Below are 11,052 nucleotides of genomic sequence, written 5' to 3'. Positions count from 1 at the left end.
CAGCATAAGCGTATGGGAGCCTTGTCCCACTCAGCACCTCTTTGGCTGCCCCCTCAGCACCTTTCTTTTAGCAGAGTCCTTCCTGTGCTTTATATCTTCATTACAGCTAGAGGTTGGGGCAGGAGCCTCCACAACAGGCCCTTCCCTCTGCCGTTTTGGAGAGTGACTGCACAGAGGAAATGGATAAAAGGAGTGGAGGGTCAGGGTTTAATTACCCCATTGTGTGCAGAGCTGAGTGATGGACAGAGACTGTCAGTGGGTCACCGATTAGCTGCCATGGAGCAGGCAGAGGAGGAGGGAAACGTGATGAGCCCCCGGGACAGACCAGTGTTGGGGTGAGCCATGAGACATGATGATGGCAGCTTATGATGGGAGACACTTTTTCTTCTCGTTGTTTCCCCAGTCCTTCATCCACCTCTTTGTCCCAGCTCCATCAGGAGCCCTGTGGGCTCAAAAGCCTCCTGCTGGGCCCTGGCTGCTTCACTGGTCAGGAACAAGGGCTGCTGGGGTGGCAAGTTCCCTGGGGGGTGAAGAAGGTGGGACATCTGCTAGCTGCACTGAGTTTCCCTGTGGGGACGTGGCAAGGAAGGATGGAGGGAGGGAAGAAGGGTAGGAGGAAAGAAAGGGCAGGAGGGAAGGAAAGGAAGAAAGCTGAAGGAAGTGGCTTCTGACGAGTGAGGTGTAATACACAGGCAGTGCTCCTCTGTGCAGGTGTGAAGGTCCCCCGCAGAGAGATCAACCCAACCAAAGTGGAAACCAGGCTGCCTGTCTCCAGCCCCACTGCCTCACCACTGCCTCCCTTAGACATGGCTGAATGCCTCAGGTAATAAATCTCTCTTCCCATTCCACTCCTGTCATCTATTGGCTCTGGAACTGCAAGAGACCAGGATTATTCTCTTGGCAGATTTGGTGACCTGGTTTTGTGTGAGCAGAATGCAGAAGTAACAAGTCTCAGTAAGTCTTACCCCTTCTGCTCCCAACTCCATAGATACCTCTCCCTCCTTTCCTTCTCATACTCATATCAAGCCCTTGTTCCTCATTCCACAACACTGTCTCTGAGCCCAGCCTCCCTTTCCTACATGCTCAAGAACTCAGTATACTCTCATCCCTGACTCTGCCCTCAGTCCTGCCATACAATGTCACCTAACCTTCTTCCACCAGTCCTGTTACCCTTGGTCTCAAGACTCTTCTTTCTTCTCCTTTTCTCTACAATCCCTCTACACATCCTCTTTTGGAGTCTGACCTTCAGTTTCTAACTCTATCCACAGTTGTCCTCAAAGGTCCTGCTTCCTGTGTCCCCTCTCTCTATCACTCCTACCCATTCCTCTTCCTTTCTCATCTTTCCTCACTCATCCTTTACCTCTCTTTCCTGTCCCCTTCACCCCTCATCTCCCAGGGTTGTTTGCATGAATCGTCTCTGGAATCATGAGATCACTGTTTTTTTCTGTCTCTGTCAGTGGGAACATCACATTAAGGAGCATGGATAAGTGACCGGGGGCCACTGGGGTGACTCTCGCACCCCCTCTCCTCACCCTCCCTACCCCCCTCTTCTTCTCTATCAAAGGAAGCTTTGTTGTCCAAAAGCAGAAAGAGAAAAGCAGATAAAAAGGCGGAACATGTGATCTCATTGGCTTTATTTAGCCATACAGCTATCCCTCCTCTCTTTTCTTGATTCATCCAAAATTATCTAAGTAAGAATCCATAATCCATCCTTGGACTTCTCATCTGTGAAAGAAATGATGGTAGATTCTTTTTTCCAAAGAGACTTCAACAGCTGACCTCTGGGTCTCCGCAGGGTGCAAAGATGACCCTGACAGGGCTCTCTAGGCAGTGTAATGTCTTTGACTACAGTAGTCTCCACTGCAGGACTGTGGGATCCCACCTTGTGAAGGGGAAATGGAACCAAGGAGAAGCAAATCCTTTTCCTTGTTTCACCATTGCTAAATGGGGGTTTCTAAGCGGAGCAATAGGGGTTTCTAAGAGGAGCAATACATTGCTTCATCAGGGGCACTGCTTGGTGGGGAGGTTTATGTTTGTAGCATTAGATGCACAACGTTTGACTTCATGAGTTTCTGGATTGACCAGGGTAAAATTCTTCATCTCAGGGTGCTTCAGTTGTCCTTTGTGATGGGGATAATCAGTATTTACCTACTGAGGCTGGCTGTACCCTCCTGGCAAGCACCCTGTATGATAGAGCTACTGTGGGAGTAGAGGGGCACAGCTGGGACTGCAGTAAGGATCTCTGTGTCTGTGTTGGGACTCATTTAGATGTTATCAAGCCCAGAGGCAGGAAGAGGGTTATTATATATTCGTTAATTACTACATATTAGATGGGTTTGATGCTTTACAATGGAAGCCGCTCTGCACGCAGTTTCGAAGCAGATATGGTTGACTTAGCACAAATCTTTATTGTGGGCACAGTCATACGAATGTAAGGAGTTGGTCAGTGCACCGTTTTTATGATGTTTTAACCAGCTTGGTTAAAATCCACTAGACAAGAAGTCCTTCTAATGTGGGAATATAATGGCCCTTTCATCTGTACAGTCCATTCCCCTTCTCTACAGGAATAAAAATTCTCCAGATAACGCCTTGCATCCAGCTTTGTATGTGTGTGTGCAGGAAGTCACCAAGGCTGAAATTTAATGATTGTTTCAAGGGCCTTCCAAAATAGCTAAGGCACTGGATGGGAGAAGAGTGCAGAAAGCTTGGCAGATGGACCCAGGCAGCGTATGCCATGTTCACCTAAAGCACGACACGGACTGAGATGGACTTGGGACAAAGGGTGCTCAGAGGAGTGAAGAGAGTCAGTAGAGAAGAAAATGAGCAGAAAGACAGAAACAGCAAGATTTGCTTCAGGTGAGACTGAAGACATTTATTTTCTTGCAGAAGACAATATCAGTGAAGGATATACCCAAATGCTTTAAAAGGTAGGGAGGCGGGAATGTGGCTGGGGAATTGTTTCTGTTGCAGAAAGGACATTGTGGAAGTGCAGTGACTTTAGCATCATGTGAACTTTTACATATTTATGTATGTACGTGTAAAATGATTCAGTGAAGCAGTATGTGCGAGGAGACTATAGCTAGAAGGATGTCTGTGGGAATGCCTGAGGTATAATTTCAATGGGGTGTGGGAAGACATGATGTTCATGGGGATTTGCCACAGCTTTTCTGTGGTAGGAGATCATGCACAAGAGGATTTACAGCGATGGTGCGGAGAAACTATACAACATTACACCCCATCTAACAAAGAGTGTCGGCTCCAGCTTACAAACAGATGAATCAGTAAATGTGGAGGCAAGAAAGTGACTTTTTCATGCCTCCCGTGTGTTTTCCTATAAAAATCTAGACCCATTGAAGCTGTCACTGGACTCCTGCCAGCTCTGGGTCCCTGTCATTTGATTTTCCTGAAACAGGCACCATGACTCCATTCGCAAGACATTTCCATTAGCATGTTGGGCTGATTCAACTTATATCCTGCCCTGTTGTGTTTGACTCATTTTTCCCCATCTCTGGCAGAAGCCCGAGGCAAGGCAGAGGGCCCTTCACATAGATGCTCAAGGTCTCTATCAGATAATAGCTGAAGAAATATTTGCCATGACCGCGCTATGGTCATTTTTTGCCATTCCTTAGTCACTTGGCAGCCAATGGAGGGAAGAGGCAGAGCAGGGTGGGGGAGAGTAAATGAGACTGAGGGATAAGAACAAAAGATTCTTTTGTGGTACAGAGAGAGAGAAAAGGGAAAGCATCACCAAATGCCCAGAAGCCATGTTTGTAACAAGAGACCTATTCTCTCAGCTACTTGGAAAACAACTTGGAGTAAAAGGCCCTGGTTGAATTAACCCTTCATGGAAGCAACTTACGGAGTGTGCAGGAAAGAGGCATGGCCATGGGAGGCGTAATCTGTGTGGCGAGGTAGTGGCGTTGGCTCTTGGGCAATTTAAAGCAAGGATTGGTTGTCTGGGAAGAGGAGGTAGGGATGACGTTGGGTGGTTTGACCATACCAAAGTTTTAAATGTCAGATGCCTTTTCTTTATAGAAGCTTTGGTTTTGGCAAAGATCACTGGAGGGGGTTTTGCAGCATATGAGGTGATGACTCTTTTCCATTGACATTTTTTCTACAGACACTGGCACCTAGGACTGTGGAGAGAAAAAGGAAAGGAAAACACCACCCCCTGTGTCCCATCACAGACTCTGTGAATTCAGTTCCTATTGTTGGCCTTCAAAAACTCTGTTCTCACACATTGCATCTCTCTTGCTCGTGTCTTAGACGTCCTTTTGGCTAAGAACAATTTTACTGGAATTAGGGGTTCTCTATACAAATAAATTGAAGTAGACCAAATCCCCTGTCCCCAAAGAAACAACCAGCTCTATTTCATTGTGAACACTCTCCCTTAGCCTTCTCCCTGCTCTTTCTAGGGAGGCTTCCTCTTTTATTGAGTGGATCTTTGGGTGAAATAGGACTTCTGTGATGATGGTACAAGAAAAAGTTCTACCCAAGGAAAGAGAATCTGCCCCTGTTTGAAGATCAAATATGGGATATCGGCACACTCCAAATCAGTTTGTATCTGAGCTTACTTCTGAGTGCTCTGCAAATTAAAAGTGAGACAGACAGATCTGAAATAAAAGCTTTTTCTCCCCCTGACAGTACAGAAGGGACAGCACCTTGCCTCTGGAGCCTCCTCACATAGTGCCAGGCAAAGGAAAGCAGAGAGCAGTTTGGAAATGGAAAGACGGTCCTCCTCTCTGCTTCCCTGCCTCGCCAGGACAGGAGCAGCGTCCACACTTCATGGGTTACCCATCCCCCTTGGCTGGACGGCACAGATGGGGGGGATGCAGCGGGTGCCCACGGAGCCCGCAGTCAGGTGGGCTGCCGAGCGGATGTGAGATGCACGCAACATTACGACTGTGCTTTCGTAAATAAGCGATCACATGGGACTCGTGCGCGTGTGTCAGAGCAGCGCTTTGAAAACAACCAGGAAAATCATGTGGCAATAGAAGTCTGCAGGCTCCTGGCCCTCCCCCACTCCCTAACCTTCTCCCTCCCTTTCGTCTCCTTTCTATCTTTCCTTCTGTCTTACTGAGATGGTAACCACAAAGGCTAGAGCTTAATTTTGCTCCCGCTAACCTCATCCTGGGTTTGAGGTGTTTGTGTCAGCAGTTGATCTTGACGTCCAAACTACCTGTGCCACTCAGACCACCTCTGCTGTGTGATGTCCCCTGCAGCCCTGCCAGGGAAATTTTCAAGTTCAATCTCTAGAGGGATTGAAGGACATTTACCCAGAGGGGATGCTAAATATGATTAAACTCATTGCTCAATGGGATTTTCACTATTGCAGCTTTGAGTCTAGCGGAAACTGACTTTTTCTTGGCACTATGGTTTTAATACCTCATTGGCATTTACTGGAGTCACTTATAAGGTCAGAAGAGCAATGTCTGGAGTTTGAAATGCAGTTTGGAAACTAAGAGACTTGGTGTTCTCCACTGCTCCCTCATACAGAATCTCAGAATCATAGAACTGCCTAGATTGGAAAAGACCTTTGAGATCATCAAGTGCAATCATTAACCCAACACTGACAAGTCCCCGACTAAACCATGTACCTTAGCACTATGTCTAGACAACTCTTAAATACCTTCAGGGATGGGGACTCCACCACTGGCCTGGGCAACCCGTTACAATGCCCAATAACTCTTTCAGTAAATAAATTCATCCTAATATCCAATTTAAAACATTAATACAATTCATACACATTAGCACAGCAAGGCAGGAGTCTCAAGGCATTATGACCTCAGCTGAGCTACGAGCAGGTGGTGTTCTGTGTAGAAGAAATGCCACCAGACTATCAACAAATCCATGTCTTTGAGCCTTGGCTCCACTAACAGCCTCCCATTGTAACTAAGTTCTTACATGCATATGGCTACCAACCTTGCTGAGTGCAAAGAGCTCAAAGAGTCAGGGAAGACCTGACTGTGGTCATTTGGGCTGTGCCAGGTGAGGCTCAACCTGCCACCCCGTCTCCTAACTCGAGTGGTGTCACCAATTACACCTTTTTCTACTGTACATTGTTCCAGCTATTGTTTCCTCCAAGCTGGCATTTCCTAGCTTATAAATTCAGGATCTTGGTCTCCAGTCCATGAGATCTTCACTTTTTCCTGCTTTACATGCTCCTCTGAATGCATTTCTGTGGACTGCAATCTCATCTCTCTTCTTTCTCTTCTCTTCTCTTCTCTTCTCTTCTCTTCTCTTCTCTTCTCTTCTCTTCTCTTCTCTTCTCTTCTCTTCTCTTCACTTCTCTTCTCTTCTCTTCTCTTCCCTTTCCCTTTCCCTTTCCCTTTCCCTTTCTCTTTCTCTTCTCTTCTCCCCTTCTCTTTTCTTCTCTTATTCTCTCTTTTTCCATCTCTTCTTAAAACAGATAGAAGAATTTTAAAACAAAGTCCCTATGTTCCTGTGTATTTGCAAGAGATCAATCTGGATTTGAGTCAAGAGGATCTGCTGGAGGCAAAATGATAGGGTGTAATGTGTGGGATGGGACTGAAGACCAAGTCCATCTATATTGGTAAGACGTGAAGGGCATTTCAGGGGGACCAATGCTGTTAACCTATTTGAGAGAAAGCACCACAAGCTGGAGCTCTGAAAGCCATGGTGACCTCTGTACTCTGGGTAAGGTCCAGACATTCTTACCTGAAAACACATTTCAAGTGTCTCAGAGCTGAGCTTCTGTTGCCTTGCAGCTGGCACATCCTGGTCCACCCCCTTACTGGGTTAGACCTCAAGTGCAACTGGACAGGCTAGGCTACACTAGTCCCTGAACAGGGATCAAGTGATGCAATGGCATTCCCAAAAAGCTGGCAAAAAGCTTTAGTTCCTCAGTGTCCAGCTGCTCCAGGCCATCTTCTCCCACAACGTTGCACATCTGTGAGTGGTTTATGACAGAACATCTGCATCTCCTTCCTGGTCTGGTCCACCAGGTCAAATCTGTTCACCACTCAACATCCTAGCCTTAAAAAGGAAAATCCTTCTGTTTGAGAAATTCCCCAACCAGGGATGGCTACCAGTGCTTGAAGTGTGGAAATAGGACCTGAAAACCCTGCATATGACTTCTTTTTTAATGACTAGGGTTCCTTGATGGTGCAAAATTTCATGAGGTCTAATACAGGTATGTGTAATTCATTGCCACAGTGTTAATTATTGAGGGGATAAAATAAATAGTTAACCTGGACATGGGACTAAGCCCCAAATAAAGGAAAATTCAGACTGTTTCCAAATAAATGATATCTCAACATAAAAGACTGTACCTGGATGATCTGGCAAGTCAGTCTAGATGACAGTGCTGCCACATCCCTTCCCTCCCCACTGTTCTGGCTCTGCTTTTGAAAAATAGGAAGAAATGTGTAGCGATAGGTAGAAGATGGTGTGGTCCCAGGGAGAAGCAGAGCCCCATGTCCTCACACAGCGAGCAGGGAGTGGAGCAGGAGAGCGGAGGGTAGCACAGCACTGTACAGCTGCAGGGCTGTTCACAACAGGGCAGAGCTCCCAGAGAATGTGCTCTTTGTTCCCGGCCTTTAAAGGGTAAGAGAAACACTTATGCATGGCAAATTAGCCCAAAAATGTATTTCTCTAAAACACCCGATTGTCTGGCCAGCTCTGCAGCTGCAGGGAAGTTCCAGGGAGAGAAGGGGGAGGCGGCGGGAAGGAGAAGGAGGGAGGCAGGGAAGGAGGATTTTGATGGCTGGGGGGGCAAGGCGAGATGATTGTGTGAATGAGGGAGAAATTCTCATGCCTGGATTCAAACAGAGCTGACCAGTGAGCGAGGGGACCCCTGACCGAGGGGCCACGTTGGTGGCCAGGGGACCACGGATGCTGTGCAGTCTCTTGGGGGGTAGGGAGAAGAGGGGACACGAGACAGCTGCGCCTCAGACAGTGCGGGAGCAGGCACTGCTGCAGCCGGCGGTGCCGGGGAGTCCTGCCACCCGGCAGGTTCAGCTGTGCCATCTGTGCTGGGATGCTGGGCGAGCAGTGCCATGCTCCTCTAGTCACCATGTCGCACGTCCCAGGGGGCGACGGGCTGTGCCTTCTCTCCTGCTTCAGAGCAGAACATGCAGGGTGCAACTCTCTACGGAGGTGCGGGGCCTGTGCTGTTCCCAAGAAGTGGGACTTAGGTTTAAAATGTCCCAAATGGACCTCTTGATTAGGAATCTGATCTGGGTTTATTATGAATTTCCAGCCAAATGCTGATATTAATTTAAAAACTCTCAGACCATCGCTGGCAGACAAGTGATTCCTCAAACTTCCTTGGGGTTTGGAGAGCAAAACCTAATCATAAGATTCTTGACAACTGCTCAGACTGTGAAGTTCATGGCGAGTGCCACAGTCCTGTCCCTACCCCAAGGGATGCCACTGAAAGCAGGGACAGGTCCACCATGAGCACAGCTGAGACCTCAGTGCCAAAGGAGCATCTCCCACACTGTTTGGAATGAGATGTCCTCTTCATGTGCATGATGAGTATTTATTTTCTCTTCTATTATCTGCTGATGTGGATGGAGAGGTGAAAAGTCAAAGTCGCCAGTGCCACCTGCTGCGAGGGCTGATGGGATTGGTAGGTAGCCTTAGGTTAGGCAATGCTGATGAGAAATAAGAGAGACATGACAATCTTAGAAGGGGATTTGACCTTAATACATTCCTGTGACTGTCCAGCTCAGGTGTAGGGTTGATGTTGCCACTCGTTCAAGCTGGCACAGGCAAACTGTACGCTATTTCCAAGTGGTTGCTAAACTCATTGTGTGACCAGATTTTTCCAAGGAAAACCCTATAACTCTTCTGTTTGTAATCCAGAAGTCCTATGAAGTCCTCTCTCACTGGGCTAGAGGAAGGGAAGGGCAGGTGGACCTGGATGTTTTATCTGAACAAGTAGTGATACCAACTGCAGGTGGGAATTATTAATTCTTTTTTGTAAGAGGTTAGATGAAGATACTTTGGATGACACTGGGTATGGAGGTACCTGCTGGATATGGAGCAGTATCTGACTGAGGGGAGTCAGCATTAGGTTTGAGAATTTCCTATAGCAAAGAAGCAGATCAGACTTGTGTTGGAGAAGGAGTGTGATGGGCAGAGGAGGAGGTGGGGAGCCGAATCACTCTTGAAATGGGAAGCTGTTGACAACTGTATAATCCTGTCATCACTATCTGGCTCATCTTTATGTGGCCACCAGGATGTTTTGCTCTCTCATTTTACATTTTCATGGGAGATGAGGCTACAAAAAGTGTTAGATTTAACCAAGTCAGCATTTTTTCTCAGCTTTGGCACAGTCCATTTTCCACCCAGGTCAAAAGGAGTCTCTCTGCATGCACTGCCATGCATCCCTGTGATATGAGAATCCATCCCATCCTCTCCTCTCCTCCCTTCAGCTTCTTCTACAGCTTCAGACCTTCACAGCCCTGCCACCCAGCTCCTCATATGTCCCTTTAGAAACACCCTGAGCTGCAGCCTCATACATTTATGACTGGTACATGCGTTTAAGCTTCTAGTTTTTAAGGCCACAAAGCCACAGCTGTGCCAGTGCTGGGCTTCACTCCTGACCCTCAGGGAGTGGGTGGCACAGATTGATGGCAGGCCTGCCACAAGTCCCGAGGTGGGACACATAGCAAGGTGGGACATGGCAAAAACTAAGAATCCAGGCACACTCCAGCACTTTGTGGAGACCCTGAGATCTCCAAGGGATGGCAAGAATATGGCATCATCTGTGGGTGGGAACGACTGGTACAGGGCAAGCATTTATTGGCAAATCATTTGCCAAGAAATGGGACTTCAGGGGAATGAAATGAGTTGCAGATCCAGACCTAATTAAACAAGCACTTCTGGCTGAAAAGCGAGTGTGGGAGGGGGATTTTTAAAATATCAAAACACTTCATTTCAAGACAATGTTCCTGAATTATTCTGTTTTCTAAATGCCAAAATGTTGTGAATGGACATTTTCAAAGGGAATTTCTGACATTTCATTTCAAATCAGCATTTTGCATTTAAAACTTGACCCAGGTTCAAAGGTGAGAGGTTAGACCCAAGGACCTAACAACCACAAAATAAAACCTGCTATTTCAAGTTCAGGAGAATATTTAAATCTCTGAGTTTGAAAAAAATAAAATAAAATTTTAAAAATCACAGCAGAGCTCCTGTGCGTGTCCAGATCAACGTGTCCCTACATGACACCTCTGAGGTGATGGAGACACTGGAGCAGAAATGGCTGGTGTGATTGGAACAAAGCCAGCCAAGTAGTGGCCTAAGATGAACTAGAAAATTCCCTTGAGCATCCCAGACAGAATTTCACTCTTATCTCAATAAATTTCACTCTGATCTCAGTAAGGCTCTTTATGGTGGGAAGTGCACCTCTTAGGGATGCTTGCTTTGGTTCAGCTCCATGGCTAGCAACAGGCAGAGCAATGACTAGCAAAGCCCCAGTAGCTGTGGCAGTTTTACCCATATTGTCATCCAGCTTTAGGCAAAGTGGGAACCAAAGAGCCATTGTCCTCCAGCACTGTCCTGCTGGTCCCTATGAAAACCAGTGGAGCTCTCCATGGGCATGTGTCCATAGGCAGCTCCAGGGGAAAGACTGCCAGCGTAAGTAAGGTCTAGGCACAAGAAAATTTGTGCTAATTTGGGAAGGGGTCCTGGTAATTCTTGTAACAGTGGATAGGCTGGGGGATGATGACCAAGCAGGATAAGGGACACTGCCAGTGCTTTGAGAAGATGCTGTGCCCCAAAATGCTGCTTCTGTACAAAATCAGGTTGAAATTCAAGGGACGTGAAGAATAGCCCTCTTCCCCCTTCCCCGCCAGCCCCGGCCACTTGCTTCTGCCACCCCATCCTCTCCACCATGGGCACATAGTCCTTGCTGGCCATGAACAGAGTTGGCACGGCTGGGCCCAGCCCAAGGCACTGGGGCTCACGACTCCTGACCTGAATAAGCAGCATAAAGGCACAGAGCAGCCCCATCGTGGCTCCATCCCGACCCATCCTCCCCAGCTGCGACAGCATCCGCTGCAGGCCCAGAGCGGCCATTTC

Source organism: Antrostomus carolinensis, unplaced genomic scaffold (assembly GCF_000700745.2).
Source record: "Antrostomus carolinensis isolate BGI_N321 unplaced genomic scaffold, ASM70074v2 scaffold38576, whole genome shotgun sequence".
NCBI classification, from domain to species: domain Eukaryota; kingdom Metazoa; phylum Chordata; class Aves; order Caprimulgiformes; family Caprimulgidae; genus Antrostomus; species Antrostomus carolinensis.
This window is presented reverse-complemented; position numbering follows the sequence as displayed.